Source organism: Octopus sinensis, linkage group LG2 (genome assembly GCF_006345805.1).
Source record: "Octopus sinensis linkage group LG2, ASM634580v1, whole genome shotgun sequence".
NCBI lineage: Eukaryota > Metazoa > Mollusca > Cephalopoda > Octopoda > Octopodidae > Octopus > Octopus sinensis.
This window is the reverse complement of record NC_042998.1, coordinates 17,751,417-17,771,416: the sequence shown is the minus strand read 5'-3', so window position 1 is coordinate 17,771,416 and position 20,000 is coordinate 17,751,417.

The following is a 20,000-nucleotide window of genomic DNA, read 5'->3' as shown; positions in this document are numbered from 1 at the left end:
AGCAACAATAATAATAACAACAAAAACACTAACAGTAATATAACAGCACACTAAGGGGGTGAATGACACAATAAAATCCCCAAATCTGTGAGTCGACGAGCAGATGAGTTGCTGGTAAAAAATGCGAACGTGGGGCACGACATACGTACATTTAGGCTTATACATCTGCTAGGCTCAAAGTGTTATCAGAAGATTTTGGCGCTTGTTTCTGCTGTCTGATTGGTTATTCACAAACACACGCCATACCTAAAATATCCTCCCACTAGAATGTTCACAGAATTCGAAGCACGCCAGAAGGGTAGTTAAGGAACATGGCATGAGTAAGATCTTCATAAACTTAGATCAATCGAAAATCTTTGAGAAGATAGACTGCAAATAGTTGGCGGCTATCTTTGGCGGTAGTGTTGATGTTGCTGCTGTCTACAGTGACACGTGTTTATCAGTCAGATTCATTGGCTTGTGTCGGACATTAGGCATATCGAGTCGATCAATACTACAATAATTTATTATAAGGCGTTGGCAGAAGGCAAAATTACACAGAAAAGTCGGTGAGAAACTGGAGAGGCAAATCCATGCCGTTCAATAGTGTCATGAAGCGCTGAACAGAAGCACGTTTTAAAATTGCCCGCAGCAGTTTGTATTTTGAAAGCGGTCGTTTCTGTGACTTGCAATTGCCTTATTCATTTTCTGTACTATACTCTTTTGCTCTTTTACTTGTTTCAGTCATTTGACTGCGGCCATGCTGGAGCACCACCTTTAGTCGAGCAACTCGACCCCGGGACTTATTCTTTTTGTAAGCCCAGTACTTATTCTATCGGCCTCTTTTGCTGAACCGCTAAGTAACGGGGACATAAACACACCAGCATCGGTTGTCAAGCAATGCTAGAGGGACAAAAACACAGACACACAAACACACACACGCATATATATATATATATATATATATATATACATATATACGACGGGCTTCTTTCAGTTTCCGTCTACCAAATCCACTCACAAGGCTTTGGTCGGCCCGGGGCTATAGTAGAAGACACTTGCCCAAGGTGCCACGCAGTGGGACTGAACCCGGAACCATGTGGTTGGTAAACAAGCTACTTACCACACAGCCACTCCTGCGCCTATCGTTCATTCTCTTTTCTTTTATGCATTTCAAGCTCTTTTAGCAAAAAGCACCTCAGTTGTCTTTTACAGACGATCATGCGTGTATCGATTCGTCTTTGTATTCTCAGCCATCACATTTCTGTGTTACAATTCAAGGGAAGCTCGTTAGTTGATTATCTGGATTTGTGTGTCGATACTTAGCTACCACGTCAACTGCCATATTATAGGCATCTTACAGCTCACAAACTCTACAGAGCCTGGTGCAATAATGACAAGGAAATAATGATCAACATTACCACTAATGCACTCAGCTTTATTGCGTTGTTCTGTGCGTTTGTGCATCAGCTTATAAGCAGATATGTTGTGACTCGGGTCTCTTTTTTCCGCCACATATTTAATTTCGAGTCCCACAAACACGTTTCCCTAAGCCATATCCAGAATATTAAAGGAACCATAGTTGTGTAATTACTGAAATGTTTTATCAGCTGCAATTTCTTAGAGAATTAGAAACCTTGTTTGTCATTCTTGAATGAAAGATAGTTCATTGTTCTCTTTATCCATTTTTGAATAAATCATCAGACAAGAAGGAAATTTAGATACATGCCGCGCAGAAATTATCATATCCTCTGGCAATTCAGTAATTTCTCATAATTCCATTTGGCCGGTAACGCGATGAAAATATTGTTGTTGCAAATATATTTGTTTGGGTCATGTAAATTCATGGTTTTATTCGTTAAAATTGCGTTATTTTTCCATTTGGCATAATGTCACTTTCTGTTGGTTTAATTGAGTTTTTCTTTCTATTTTATATTTGCAATCTTCGTTATTATCTTCAATGATAAATTTCTTGAGGCTGGCTGCTATTGCTCTAGAACTTGAAAGTATAATGGCATTAACGTAAGAACAAAATTATAAAAATATGTCTAAAAGCAGACCTTTTTCCACCACATATGTATAGCACTAGCGTCACAAGTCCTGAAAGTTGCCTGTCTACAAATAATTCAATAAGAACATTCTTCATGCAATAGAACACAGTAATAAACCATTGTCCCAGAGCGATTTAAAACACGTGCTTTTTTAAAACAAACAACACACGAAAAAAAATACTTATACAGCTTTGTTATCGCTTTGAGCAAGACAATCTCGAATTTAGCGAGATAGGTGATATGAGTGTGTATGAACATACGTTTTACTACCTCTAGTTTTTGAGATTCGTATATACGCAAATGGAACAAATAATGTTGCTTTCAATTTATTTCTACAACGTTGTCTCAGACGTTAACTTTGGTGAATGGTGTAGCGGTCCTCAGTCGCGTTTCTCGTTGTCACGTAGGTTCGCAATTGATTTTAGAATATCAATAGGATCAGGTAGTTTTGAAAACACCTACATCCAGAACTTGCAAATATTTTAGACCCAGGTATTAAAGATCTGGACGTTTGATACGTAAAATGTTATGGTATTGGCTCCTAACACTAGATATACCAGGTGTTACTACTTTTGGGACTATGCAGTGACTTAGATTTATTATGGATTGGTATAGATCTCTGTCCCAAAGTTTCGCACCGATGATACCTGGTTGATCCTGCCTTACACAAACACACACACACACACACACACACACACACACACACACACACACACACACACACTCACACACACACCCACCCATGTTTTTATGTGTGTATACATGCGTATACATACATATATCACGTATATATAAAGATATATATATATATAACATTGCAAAATTTCCATGTATTTTTCTGGGAAGTAGAGCTTCAGGTTGTTCAACCTCCACCAAAATTTGTTGGTCGCTTCTAAGGAAACCTCTTTGTATAACAGCACTGGACAGCCTGAAGTTCTGTCATTAATTTTAACCTATATAGCGATCACAGTAACGATGCATGGTTCAGTGGTTTGGATGTTCCACTCACAAACGCCAGCTCGTGGATTCAACTCCTAGACAGTGTGGTACTTTGTGTTCTTGAGCACAACAGTTTATCTCACGTTTCTTGATCACTTCGACACCTGACACGTGACAGACCGTGCATCTGTAAAGGTAATATCGATTTCAGGGAGAGAGTGAGTTAATGAGCAGCGCGAACAATTGACCACTATAAACAAGCCATCTGTACAGGTTGCTGAGCAAGAGATTGCAGAACCCTCTTTCCCGGACCCAAGCGAACACAATTACATAGAGCAACCATAATTAGAGGTAATATATGTGACGTCTAGGAGCATATATCTTCCACAAAATGAACAGTTTTCTGTTCCTTTGATACGAATAACTATAAAACCAGCTAGCGTGTCACCTGTAGATTGTTGCTATCATTTTCATATGTACATGGAATGAATCCTCAATATTCGAACGGATTTCAAAGTCCCGCAGTGATTGTGACTGTGCTAGTGTAGTTCTGAGCCTGTGTGATCTGAATGCGGTTTATCTTGCGTTTGGGTGTCACTGTAGATTGTGGCAACATCAGGTTACTTGAATGCTTATGACACTTTTCTTTCACCTAATATCTGGTGAGATTGGCATTTTGTATGACGGAGCGTTTGTCCCAAGAGAGCCAATAAAAAAATGAAATTTTGTTGCGTTAGGGAGAGTCATTATACCAATAATGTTCCCATTTTAATTTCTTTCGGGACTCAACTCAAGGCTACTGTCGCCTCTATCAACGAGGAAAACACCGTTTGCTGAAGATACATGATTGCTATCTTCTAACGAAATAATTCAGCTACTCACCGAATTACACAATAATGTCGAGTTTACGAATTCGTGATTTATCAAAGCATTATCAACTTTATGGAAAAAAAACATGATGTATGGCACAACCATGCTTGAATGACTGTTCTTCTATTTGAAAACCATGTCATAACGTGATAGTGGGAGTAGTGCTGCTTTTCCGTATACTCTTTACTCTTTTACTTGTTTCAGTCATTTGACTGCGGCCATGCTAGAGCACCGCCTTTAGTCGAGCAGATCAACCCCGGGACTTATTCTTTGTAAGCCCAGTACTTATTCTATCGGTCTCTTTTTGCCGAACTGCTAAGTGACGGCGACATAAACACACCAGCATCGGTTGTCAAGCAATGCTAGGGGACAAGCACAGACACACAAACATATACACACACAGATATATATATATATATATATATACATATATACGACAGGCTTCTTTCAGTTTCCGTCTACCAAATCCACTCACAAGGCATTGGTCGGCCCGGGGCTATAGCAGAAGACACTTGCCCAAGATGCTACGCAGTGGGACTGAACCCGGAACAATGTGGCTGGTAAGCAAGCTACTTACCACACAGCCACTCCTGCGCCTATCAACTTTATGGAAAAAAAACATGATGTATGGCACAACCATGCTTGAATGACTGTTCTTCTAATTGAAAACCATGTCATAACGTGATAGTGGGAGTATGAAGCTGTTCCTTCCTGAAAGCTGTGCTGCGTTTCAGTATGCGAATAAAATTCCATTCATAAAGTAATGTTTCCCGCTGACAATTTATTACGTAAATTTGTTGATGTATAAAATCAGAGAGATAGACCTGTAGTTTTTTAACTTGCAGCCTGTTTCTCGTTCATGAATTGAAAATTTTATGCCATCTTCTAAATTTCAGACGTAATGTAGCTCAGGCGAAATGTATTTGTTATGATTTTGCTTCAGTCTTCATGCATATCTTAACGAGAATCACTAAAAATAAAAACACCAGGGTGTCTTTCAGAGCTTAAGCTCATTTCATGAATCATGTTATCGAAGAAATCTGGATTATTCATTTTCATGTGTCCCAGCAGTGAGTTGAAAAGAGACTCGAAGCTATTCCTTCGATCAACTATATATAAACGGGGCAAAATTTAACTATTTCTCCGGAGATTTTCAACCCTTAAGTTAATTAATTCCAGAGAAACAAGTAGCCAATGGTTATATACACAAGAAATTTAGTAGCTTCAGAGACCTGGAACTACTACTTCGCAGATCACACGTTATTTACACACACACACACGCACACACATAGAGACACACAAACAAATATATTTATACATACATGTGTATACAAGTATATACAAATGCATGTATATATGCATGTGTGCGTGTGGATTATATATGCATATATACATATAATAATTTAATAAATAAAATATATGCATACATACATATATGTACGTACCTACATCTACATGTAAATATACATGTATATATATATATATATATATATATATATATATATATATATATATATATGAGTACAGGACACCAGAAATAGACGTAGAACTCAACGAGAAACGAAAACATAAAAACATGGAAACGGACTTTTTTTAACAACGAAAAAACAGAGCACAAGACAAACAACACAAGGAACATTCCCCTTCATCAGCTGTCCCCGGTTCGACTCCATGCGTGTTTCGAAGGTATATATATATATGCATACATACGCACGCACACACACAACACACACACACAAACACACACAAACATCATAAAATATGACACTGCAAAAGGACATACGCAAAGCGGGGAAAAACACAATGGACGTGAAACAGTCTTCAGTTATCGGTCAAATATCATCATGACGTCGACAACTGCCCATAATATTGTTGCAATTGGTGGTTTAAACCAGCGTATGGTACAGGGAATAACTGGTCAGATATTAAAGACGATCAAGAATGCGAACACGAACACGAGAGAAAGAGACCAGTAGAAAAAACAACACTGAACAGTGAAAAAGGACGAGTTATCAGGAGAAAAAGCAAGGACTGTAACAAAAGAGTATATAAATATGTAATAAACAACAAAACAAATATTTGTATACATGGAAATCCTTTCGGATACGCGACAAAATTAAGACAAGGGAGGTCGGAAATTAACACTCAATTCCATAAATCAATGAATTGCTATAGTTCGTAAAAGGAATGCAAAGCACTCAATTTTCGATGGCGTTTATAACAAAAAGAATAATAATAATTCCAACATAAATATCTCTGTTCTTATTTATTCTCTCATATTCAGATTGTTTTGCATTTTATATTAGATAAAGAATACGAATATATCTTTCAACAAATTACGTTTATTCTCTAATTGATTGACGTTGCATAATAGAGTGCATTTACGTAATGTCTCATTAAATTACATGAAGTAATTATCAAAGAAAGTTTCAATATATCTAGCTGTATTATAGGCCAAATATATATTGCAATGTGTATATTATTTCTTTCTTTAACAAAAGGGATATATTTAGCTGCATAAAAGCAAAGTTTTAATGTTTTCTAGAAACTTCGAATGACGACTTAAAATTTGAGAAAAAGCGTAATGTATGTCATTGATATATGTATATATATATATATATATATATATATATGTCGAATGTCGAAGAGCGTAGGCTCGAAACGTAAAAGACTAGTTCTATTTCTATTCCTGAGCGCCATACTAATACATTTGTTTGTTTGTACTCCACCTGCCTTCGTCTTTTGTTTATTTTCTTAAACCTTCCCATTATATATATATATATATATATATATATATATATATATATACACATATATATATATATATATATATATATATATACGCGCACGCACACACGGCTGTGTGTCCATATGTGCGTGCACATATACACACTCACATACACACACAGAGACATACGCGCATATGGGTATAGCTATAAGATATTAAAAGATGTATACAAATAGGTGTAAACATATGAATATAAGAAAACATGTAAAAAAATGTAAAGAAATACGGGGTATGCACATCCAGACGTAGATGTTTACCCGTACATATGTACACATATGTATACGTATACATACGTACACGGACGCTCGTATAATCATAAAGCGGATCCATAGGTAAGTAAATAAGGGATAAGCAAAAAAAATAGACATATATAGAGATATAAAGCGATAAGTTAGGGGTAAGAATGAGGGTAAGAGTAAAAATTAGAAATAAAAGTAAGAAATACAATATAAAATAAGAAATACAATGTAAAAGTTAGAAATGAAATATAAAAATTATAAAAATTATAAGAATTAAGATAAGGGATGAAAATAAAAATGAGAATAAAGGTAAAGCGAAGTAGAATAGGATAAAGCAAAATAAAAGTAAAAATAAAAATAAAATAAAATAAAAATATAATCTGGTAAAGTTTAACATGAGATGAAGGTGGTTGAAAGTTAGAGGTGTGTGTTAAAGGTGCCCACGTAGGGGCGGGCGGGGGGAACTGAAAATTGGAAGGGTGGGAAGTGGAGTTTGGCGGTGTGCGTTCAACATCCGAGTTAGAAATGCGAAAGGGTATAGATATAAGGAAATAAAGAGACAATATAGGAAGGATATGGGTGTAGGAGAAGAAATATGTAGGGAAAAAAACATATATGGGAGACAAAATGTGTATATATGGGAGGAAAATGCAGGGAAACATATATGCACATACACACACACACACACACACACACACACACACACATATATATAATATATACATATACATACACATATGTGCACATACATATATATACGCACACATATACACATATACACGCACATATAGGAAAGCGGGATGTGCTGGAGCCGACAGGTTGCACCGGGTGGGAGGAAATTGCATGGGGGAGTTGGTATAATAACCTAAGCTTTGTAGTATTTGAAAGTATTAATAAGTTTGTGTATACAGGATGGTTTGAACTCTGACCTTTTGTTAATAAGATTGTGTTTGTCTTTGAATTTCAAGATGTTCAGGAGTTCTACACAACATAGTTGGCATCCTGCTCTATTATTTAAATAAGGTGCAGCTGATCCGATGATGGACCACCTGAGTTTGAAGCCTATGCATTTGTCTTTTAATTCCCAAATTTTTTTAGAAAGGGAGGTGCTGTTAGCCTTATGTCTGTGTTTCAGCGAGGACCGGTGGTTGTAGTATCTGGATTTCCAGGAGGTTGAGCAACCTATGTAGGTGAGTGTGTTAAACTGGATACTCACCTCACATGAATATATTACGTTTTTCGCCCTACATGCGCCCTGTAGCGGACACTCGGTTGCACATATGCAGTTGCAGTGCATTGCATTATTCGGTCGTGTGCTGCTAATCCCAGGCGGAGGTTTTGCAATACAAGTGGGGGCGTTGATATCCTCCTGGTTGTTGATGGGTGTAGTATTGCCTCTGTTGTGTTGGCGGGTGTTATTACTAACTGTTTGGGTGATATGGCTGCCAGTCTGATTATATTGTCTACTATCTGGATGAGGGGGGTTCGGTTGGTCGCTATAGCTTGCTCTTGATCTAGCTGTTCTAATATTAATATAGTTATGTTTAGCTATGAGGCAGCTCATGTTGGGCAGGGTAGAGTAGGAAATCCTAATAGTTTTGTTGGAGAAGATACTTCTATACTTATGGGTGGGTGGGAAGTTGTTGGAAATGATAGAGAATATTCTCTTACATAACTTACCCCTAACTGCTAAGTTGTATGGTATGTTGAACCATATATATTTGCGTAATCTACTATTATCCCTTCTATTTCTCCTAATAGGATCTATATTGCTCTCGTCGGGAGGGTTACTATTGTGTGCTATTCTATTAGTTCGCCTATTTCCTATACGTTGTTTGGAGTTTAAATTAGGATTATCGTTAGTATGAGTTGAGTGCGGGGTTCGATTATAATTGGGAGTTTTATGGCCGACGGACGTTCCCGGGTGGTCTACATATGATATTCTCTGGTTATACCCAGCACTATAGAGAGCAGGTTGTAGTGTTGTGCGTGATTATTGAAAATTTCTCTGTGTGTGTATGTGACACACAGCCGTGTGTGCGTGCGCGTGTAGACGTGAGTGCGTGATTCTTTTACATGCGTTCTTATATACATCCTTTAATATCTTATATCTAAACCTGGAAGCGTGGGCATATGTGTATGTGTATGTAAGGATGGACGCACGTATGTATATATGGGTGTGTACACGTATAATATCCGTGTATATATGCGGATATTCTGTTGTATGTATGTATATATACGTGCGTGCGTGTGGGTGTATGTGTGTTTATGTACATGTTTACACGTGAGTGCGTGTGTATGCTTATAGGCTTGGAGCCGTGTATGCGCGCGTATATGTGCGCGTGTATATGGGTGTATGTATCCATGATGGTATGTATGTACAAGATGACCAATTAATTCAAAGAACTAGATTAAACGCTCAACAGCTCTGATTTACAACACACTAGGTCCCCAGATGACCCTGTTGATTTATTGACACCCAAAACTTCTACAAATAAATTTTATCAATCTCCTGACCACCATGTTTGGTCCGTAACCTCTATACATCCCTTATCTTTATATTTTTTTACATTTTTATCATGTTTATTCCTATTTTTATTTTTTTACTTTTTACTTTTATTTCTATTTATATTTTTACTTTATAACCTTATGCCTTTACATTCATTTATATTTCTTTATGTTTCTTTATATTCTTTATATCCCCTTTACATCTCCTTATATCCCTTTATATCTTTATACTCTACAATTTTATATTTTTCTATACTTACACTTTCTATACATTTTTTATCCCTCGTCCTGAATTCTCGCCCCTCCATCTTCACGTCTATATATGTATTTATTTATTTACATTTCCTCATTCTACATTGAGGGAAGAAAGAGATGGACGCTTCAATTCTATGCTGTTGCCGCATTATGTCGTACGCGAATGAGAGAATTTGCATCCCCAACCAATAATTTTTGATGTAACACATGTCCTTGCGGAAGCTGTTGTGCGCGGCTGAAGAAGGCCACAGACATACATTATGCATTGTTATAAATCTGTCTAATAAAGGCCCGAAACATATGTACCGCTGAATCCTTGGCATCATGTTTTTATTTTGATCAATTTACTCCACCACCTACACCACCAAACGGTATACACAGGTGCTTATAATTATCAAGTACTCACCCCGAATTTCTATATATATATATATATATATAAAACATGATGCGAAGGATTCAGCGGTACATATGTTTAGGGCCTTTATTAGACAGATTTATAACAATGCATAATGTATGTCTGTGGCCTTCTTCAGCCGCCCACAACAGCTTCCACAAGGACATGTGTTACATCAACATTGAGAGAAGAAAGAGATGGACGCTTCAATTCTATGCTGCTGCCGCATTATGTCGTACGCGAATGAGAGGATTTGCATCCCCAACCAAGAATTTTTGATGTAACACATGTCCTTGCGGAAGCTGTTGTGCGCGGCTGAAGAAGGCCACAGACATACATTATGCATTGTTATAAATCTGTCTAATAAAGGCCCGAAACATATGTACCGCTGAATCCTTGGCATCATGTTTTTATTTTGATCAATTTACTCCACCACCTACACCACCAAACGGTATACACAGGTGCTTATAATTATCAAGTACTCACCCCGAATTTCTCTCTCTCTCTCTCTCTCTCTCTCTCTCTCTCTCTATATATATATATATATATATATATATATATGTTTGTAATCATGTCTGCATCTATGTACAAACATGTTACATAGTTTTGCAACTATGTACCATGTTTGCATGTATGTATGCATGTATGTATGTATGTATGTATGTATGCATGTATGTATGTATGTATGTATGTATGTATGTATGTGTGTATGTATGTGTGTATGGATGGATGGATGGATAGATGTGCATCTCTATATGCGTGGATCCGTTTCTCTATATGTGTCCTTGTGTAGAGTAAAGTGTGTGTGTGTATATGGTCATGTGTTTCAGTCTCCATTTGCGTATGTGTGCTTGTCTGTTCTTACAACCTATGTACCTATCCGTCTCTATGTTGATCTGTTTATTTTCATATCCATATGCTTACATACAAACAAAAAACATATGCATACACACGCTCACACCCACACACACACATGTATGTAAGCATATGGATATGACAATAAACAGATCAACATAGAGACGGATAGGTACATAGGTTGTAAGAACAGACAAGCACACATACGCAAATGGAGACTGAAACACATGACCATATACACACACACACTTTACTCTACACAAGGACACATATAGAGAAACGGACCCACGCATATAGAGATGCACATCCATCCATCCATCCATCCATCCATCCATCCATCCATTCATCCATCCATCCATCCATCCATCCATCCATCCATCCATTCATACATACAAACATAGTACACCGTTGCAAAATACACACACACACACACACACAGACATGCACACACAAGGAGACAGATGTGCATGCATATACAAACACACGCTCACACACACACATAGAAAATGCAAAAACACGGGCATGCAAGCACATAAATATGCAGGAACATACATACATACATACAGATGCACACACATACATATATACATATGCATACACACTCATATATACAGACATACACATGCATACATACATACACACATACATACGTACATGCATGCATGCATAGGCACACACATACATATATACATATACATACACACTCATATATACAGACATACACATGCATACATACATGCACACATACATACGTACATGCATGCATGCATAGGCACACAGACACACACACTGACCCACACACATGCGCACAAACAAACAAAAAGGAACGCAGTGTAAATAACGGACAGTGTCAAGTCTATTGAAAAGGTTGCAAGACGCAACGAAAATTTTAGGAAAATAAAAATAAGAAATAAGTGGAAATTTTACCGGTGAGTGTGTTGAATAATAAGCCACAAAAAGAAAATGATTCTCCCCAGACACAACAGTATATATAGATATATATATATATCATATATATATAGAATATATATTAAATAATATATATATATATATAATATATAAATATATATATATGTGACCTCGTTGTGTACCTTGGTGATTTTTTCTCCTCTGTCTTCCCTTCTATGGATCTTTCCTTCTCCATGTTTCCGACGAATTGCTCCGCTCGAAACGTTCAAACCCTCCTTCTTTCCTTCTTTCTTGAGCGTCCAATAATACTATATTGTTCCACGTCCTCGTGTTGTGTTTTTGGATTAACTTTATATTATATAGATATATATATATTATATATATATATATATATATATATATATATATATTATATATATTATATAAAAGGGATTAGTAAAATAAATTACTTTGCCGATACTGAAATCATAGAAATAGCAGCTAAAAAATTTTTTAAAAACTATTTCTAATACTTAAAAGAAAATCTCTATCATTATAAGTGTTTGCTTATTCAACTCACAAAAGTTTGGGGGTAAGGACATCGAAAAATCAAATGCTAAGGTTATTCGAGAACGTACGTTCAAGATTAGTCAAAACAACATTTCTATCATCGGCTCAGAAATTCCTGGTTTGGATTGGAAACACTGAAAATAAGAACATACCCTTTCGAAGATCTGCTTCCAACTAACAGTGCCAACAAATTCAAATAAGCAAGCGAAGAATCTCTGTTCTCCCCTTTCCACCAGCCCTTTTATATAATGTAATATTTGAATTCGCCTTGAATGGTCCCTTTGCATATGAACACTTGGTGAAATTGATTAATAATTAATTAATTTTGCCCTCAATTGTTGAAATTATATATATATATATATATATATATATATATATATATATATATGTATATATATATATGCACAAACACACACACACACACACATATACGTATAATTATTAAAAAATATAATAAGGACGCAGAAAAAGACAAATGCATGTAACTAGAAATAAACCCCAAATGGTCTACAAACAACTTAAGTTACTACTCCATTACCTCAAGGTTGTATGCGAGGAAAATGGACAAAAAGGATTTATAAAATATTGTGGACAACACTCTAGCTTAAGATTCCATGGTTTGCGATACTAAAAACGCCCTTATTATAATTATATTTTATAATTATACTTAAATATGAATTAACCATTATGGTCATGTTAGTACGCTGGCCACTGATAAATCATTAGATGACGACTTTATCCTAATTATGTATACACATACATACATACACACACACACACACACACACAATATGTATATCCATTTTTGTATGTCTGTGTTTGTTCTCCATCACTGCTTACCAACCGCTGTTATTGTGTTTATATCTCCGTAACATAGCCGTTCGGCCAAATATACCAACAGGTCAATTTCTATGCTTAAAGAAACAAAATAAGTCCTGGGGTAAAGATTCATTGGACTAAAATTCCTCAAGGCGATGCTTCAGCATGACCGTAGTCAATTGACTGAAACAACAAAAAGAAAATATTAAAGTTCTATCTGTCTATCTATCTATCTATACATACATACATATATGCATACATACATGCATACATACATGCATACATACATACGTATTTACGTACGTACAAGCATACGTACATATATGTTACACGGCGAACTGACAACGCCGGACAATATGCTTAGTAGCATTTCGTGCGTTCTTCCATCCTGAGTTCAAATTCTGTCGAGGAATTACCTCTTTGCTTTTCATCCTTTCAGAGCGGTAAAATAAGTACCTGTTGAACCCCAGGGTCGATGTAGTCGGCCTACGCTCTCTGTCGAACTTGCCGACCTTGTGTCAGAATTAGAAACCGATATATCTATAAGTACGTATGTATGCATGCATATATATGTGTATGTATCTATGCATATATGTGAATAAAACTATTACCTCAGAACAACGTTTTTTATTCAGGTGTGAATCGTAGAAGATCCGAAATTTCATCGAGCTCTTAAACATTACTAAATATAGAACTTACTTACGTGGCTTCGTATTTCGGTAGGCGTGTTTCTGATATAACTAAGCTATTAATTTAAATAAACAGTCTTATGTGCCTATGCACCGCTGTTATATTAATATTTTAATTCGTACATAAAAACTGTGATAAATATTCGCTATCAAGAATTTTAAAGAGTGAGCAATAATTATAAATAATCGTTAATGGAAAATGTAAGCAAATGAAAACTAGAAGTAATAAATGTGGACTTGAGTGGAAATTAATAGTTAATGAAACAGTTATTTAATAGGAAACAAATATTAATTGAATTTCATTAATGAGTCTAGATTGAAATGTGAAATGTAACGTTTATTGAATCGAAAGTTTTCTCAATAGAACAAATGCGATGAGGCGCGTGTTTGTAGTAATGAAGGGATTTTTGTATTTCAAAGAACATAGAAGTTAAAAAGAAATCCACAAATAAAAGAACATACGTATTGTTTGCGATAACAGCAACAATAATAATCCACTCTACTAAAGAAACATGGCCTGAATTTTTGGGTGGGAGTGGACTAGTTGATTATTTCGAGCCTAGTGTTTCCCTGGTACTTAATTTTTCGATCTCAAAAGGATGAAAGGCATAAATCAACCTTTACGGAATGTGAACTCAGAACACAGAGACGGACGAAATGCCGTTAAGCATTTTGTCCGGCGTGTTAACGATTCTCCCAGTTCGCCGCCCTAATAATAATATCAATCCTTTCTACTAAATGCGCAAGGCTTGGATTATGTGGGAAAGGGGCACTCGATCACATCGACCCCAGCACTGAACTGGTACTTAATCTATTGACCCCGAAAGTATGAAAGGCAAAGTCGACCTCGACGGAATTTGAACGCAGGACGTAAAGACGGACGAAATGCTGCTAGGCATTGTTCCTGGAATATTAACCACTCTGCTTCCTTGCCGCCTTGATAATAATAATGATAATAATAATGATAACAACAACAACAACAACAATAATAATAATAATGATAATAATAATAATCGGACGGTCGTTATGTCACAACAGGTCATAAACACGGCGTGCGCAAAAACAGTGATAAGTGGACGAAGGAAGAATACGATACTCTTATTGAATGTCATTAAAAGAACAAAGCTGGAAAGAAGTCGCGGGGTAGGTCGACGTACCTTGAAATTTTGGCTGGAAAAGGACGTGTGGTCAATGTCAGAAAATAAACTAACGAACCAAGTGAGAGTGATTAGGAGGAAGGGTTACTTAGCTGGAGTAGCAATATCTCGGATTTGTGAGAGTTTGAGAGACCCTGCGGATGGGCTACAAAGGATGGTCAGAGTTGAAAACAGAGAGGTAAGAATTGAAAGCAGAAAGAAGAGTAGATAGGAGCAACAGGGGAATGGAGGTGGAGCTCTTAAGGATGAGGAACAGGAACGCTATACAGTGGACCCTGATACTGTGGTGGGTGGACATGCAGGAGAAATGAGCCAACTAGAAATGAATTGTGTGACATTCAAAGACGACTCACCGGCTTCATGAATTCTCCAGAAGAAACAAATCCCCATGAATATGAGAAGGGTAGATAGGAGTATGATAAATAAAGTAACACAGAAGATAAATACTGTCATCCGGACGGAGGACATAACACAAACAAAGAATCTTCTCCAAAGCTATTGCGCTACATGCTGAGAAGAAATCACAACTTAGAGATCAAAAAATGGTGGAGCAAAAAACTATGGTAGAAATGACGCACAGAAACGGACATAATGCGGACAAAGTAAGATGTAGGCAAAATTGAGCAATGGTTAAAGGAAACTGGGAAAAAGACTGAACGAGAAAAACATAATGCGGAAGAACGGGTTTGATGCAGTAATAGAGCAGTTGAAATAGAGGGTCATCGAGAAAACTATCAGATCAGAAGATTTGTGAACAGTAATAAGCAGTTAGAGGAGAAAATATTGTGAAAAAATAACCGAAGTCATTCTTCCGAACGTTTGAAGGAGATGATGGAGAAAATATTGCTCCTGATGCAAATCAAGCCAAGGACTTCTGGAGCGGATTATGAGGAAATAATGTGATGCATAAAAGGGATGCAATGTGGTTAAGAACATTCAAGACAGAATTACAAGGAAAGAAACAAAGGAATATTGTCATAAGCACAAGTTATGTGAAAGAACAAATGGATAAAGTGCCTAACTAGAAAGCTCCCGGACCAGATAGGATACATGACATTTGGCTGAAGAAATGCCACGCGGTGTATGAAAGAATAGCAGCGCAAGTGAATGAGTGTGTTCAGAAAGGTACAGTCCCCGCATGGATGGTGACTGGCAGGGCAACACCTGTTATAAAATATAGAACAGAGAGGAATATTGTTGGAAACTACCGTCCCATAGCATGCCTAAACATAATCTGGAAGATACTCATTGGAATATGTGCGGCAAAGACATTCATGTTCCTGGCACAAGAAGAAATACTACCAAGGAAACAAAAAGGCTGTAGGAAGAGTTCTCAGAGTACGACGGATCACCTGGTCATGAATAAATCAGTTTTGAGGCATTGTAAGTAAAAACATCATACACATATGTATATGGCTTGGATTGACTTTATGAAGGTATATGATATGATGCCTCATTCTTGGATCATTGAATGCCTGCAGATGCATGGTGCTGCTGACAACATCACAAATTTTATGATGCATAGTATGAAAGAGTGGAAAACCAAATTGTACTCAAGTAATGTATTCCTTGGAGAGGTTAATATTAAAAGGGAAATCACCCAAGGTGACTCGTATAATCCGTTACTTTTTGTAATTTCACTAATACCCATAACAATGACGCTTTGGAAAGTTAAGATGGATTACCGATGTGGGAAGAAATGCCCATCATTGAACCATCTTATGCTTATGGATGACCTGAAATTGTTTGGGAAATCTGAAAAACAGATAGATTCCTTAACCAAGAGTCCAGAAGTGTGGTAGGGACATCGGTATGGAATTTGGGATCGCCAAATGCTCAGTAATATGAAAACAGAGAAGAAAACAGCCTGCGGAGGATTGTGGTTACCATCAGGAGAGACCATGGGTGAACCCGACGGTAGTGGGTATAGATATTTAGGGATTTTGGAGCTAGATGACATTTTACACAGAAAATGAAAGTCAAGGTAGCGAGGCGTATCAGAAATGGTTGAAGATGATGTTGAAATCCAACCTGAATGCCAAAAAATTGATTACCGTTATGAATATCTGGGCAGTTTTGTAATGTAGAGGTGAATTGAAAGCGGGTAGTTGAGAGAGTCAACTCTATCGGGGTGGTGTTGAAGGAGCCGCCGTTGCTTGGAAGAGGGGGGAACCAGAATATGTGAAATACAGAAATATCTAACTTATGCATAATGCCGCATCAAGTATGCATATATTTTTAAGTGATACCAAGCCCAACTTCATGCAATCTCCATCTTCCAGATTGATAATAATGTTGAAAATAGACAGGAGGAACTGCAAATAATTCTGTTATAGAGTCAATCATTTATAAATTTATACCACAATTTCCACTACCACACTGGAACACGTCTTTTACTGTAATAGACTGCTTAAAGATATATAAAATAAAAATGAATGTTATGGTTTCAGTTTTATAGAAGATATAATTATCATTGGGGCATCAGAAAAGATTGGCAGACGTAATTCACTATGCTAAAACTATAGCATCAAAATATCTGCAGTATTTTTCAAAAAAGAAATCCAAATCCCTGTTTTCAAAATACGGAGTAGAGAGAGAGAGAGAGAGAAGAGAAAAAATTTAAACACTTTGACAATAGTATGGGAGCTAATGAATACAATGCCCTATATATTTCAAAAGTACTTAACCAAAATTTCCGCTTATTTACAGAGATTTTATATACAAGGGAAGGGTTTTCTTATCGTTCTGAGATTAATTTAATAACTAAAATATATAAAAATATTTCATATATACTCCTTTTAAAGTTTTAAACCTCGAAAAGAAAAATGCCCGCAGAGTCCCACCTCAAAAACATAAGCTTTCTGGATATCACATAAAAACCTGGATATCCATCGATCTATCCTTATACAAACTAACGGAGTATCCAATGCATCAGAATATATTCTAAACGCTCGAAGAAAAGGATTAATGGCTTCCTTCACATCATATCCATGAGAATTTCTAGATTAATATTTAACAAAACTATTTTTAAAGAATATGCGCATCTTTACCACAAAGATGCAAATATGTTGATAGTCAAAAGAAAATCAATTACTGGAATGTAATTTGAAGACTCAATATAAACCGTCAAAAATGAAGCAGAAAATAAACTAGTACAATCAATAAAGAAATAGTTGTATTTAAACGTTTTTAGAAATTTGAACAAGAATTCCTCCTTTCCAGTTCCGTGTAAAGTTGGTTGCATTTGGTGCTCTAACAGATATGGGGTCATAAGAAATCGCATTGGCTAGAAAGGATTTCGCAGTTGTAAGGAGTACAAATTCCTTTAAATTTCATGGTTGTCTTGAGGAAATATGAACTTGAGAATTCGCCTACATTGATTGTAAACTGAGATGTCACAACAATCACATCAGGAGAGGCAGTTTGTTCCTTAGATGATGAGAACAAACAGCCTAACTGTTTCCAATATGGTTCAATATACACATTTATCTGTTACTCAATTAGTACATTAGAAATGAAGATTGATGGTCATAGATAGAAATCCTGATGGATGATAAATTCTTAGAGCAGATCAATATTAATTTCGGAACCTTCTATCGCCATCAGATAATGGCAGAAGCTACAACAGTGCACGAAGCCGTCTTTTAACTCTTGCAAACGCAAGAGTTTTAAGAGTCTTCAACACACCCCAAAAAAAACTTCACCAAATAACACATACGCACTCAGACAGATAGACACACGCACACACACACGCACACACTCACACACGTTCACAAACAAGAAAAATTATATGGTTTTTGCAGAAATAGTAACGTAACAACGAAGATAACGCAAGACGGTAGAGTCTACTCACCTCCCAAGCCAAACACAAAGTACATTTAAAATGAATATTTTACATAGGAAAATGAACGCTGTAAACGTCTCATAAAAATATAAGTATTCTTTAAGAGATCGCTAATGGCGTCAAAAAACAACAACAAACAAACCCAAAAGAACTCCTTTACGGAATAAAAATATTTTATCATCTTTCGTGATATTAATGTAGGAATAATTAAAAAAATAGAATATTCAATGTCCACCATATAAAATGATACTTATATTAGACTAGACAGACCCGTAAACAATAAGGGAAGTTATATTAATTGCATAACATAAAAAGTATAGATAACGACAGATTTGCTGAAAATATAATTGCAACTAGTCTCCATTTACATCTTAAAACGTCCTTGCCAACCACACACACTTATCTCGAGAAGTCAACTACGACGGCTCTTTTTTAGACACCAACTTCTGTTCCCAGACATAGCTACTACAAACACTTGAAAAATAATCCTGCCAGCTTTTCTCGGACCACTCACCATTTATCACCACAAACACAAACTACTGGTTTTCAAACGGTAAGCCTGAAAGCGAAGCCTATTTATAGTGCAAGTATAAAACCCCTTAAAACGTAGCTTGTGCTCATGAGACATCACTATAACATCCAACCATCATTCTCCAGACACTACAGCAAAAATACTTCGTCCTATTATAATTACTTATAACAATTACAGACTCTATAACAATAAACAGAAACTACCGCCATCTGAACCTCCTCCTTATATCTTACAAGCAATACTATCAAATACCAAATACTACGGAACATCATTCGTAAGAACAGAGAGAAGCATTTAGAGGACAAAAAATACTAAGAGATACCTGTGACTTCTCTCCAGAATCCACATGGAAGCACTCCGTCGGTTACGACGACGAGGGTTCCGGTTGATCCGATCAACGGAACAGCCTTCTCGTGAAATTAACGTGTAAGTGGCTGAGCACTCCACAGACACGTGTACCCTTAACGCAGTTCTCGGGGATATTCAGCGTGACACAGAGAGTGACAAGGCCGACCCTTTGAAATACTGGCACAACAGAAACAGGAAGTAAGAGTGAGAGAAAGTTGTGGTGAAAGAGTACAGCAGGGATCACCACCATCCCCTGCCGGAGCATCGTGGAGCTT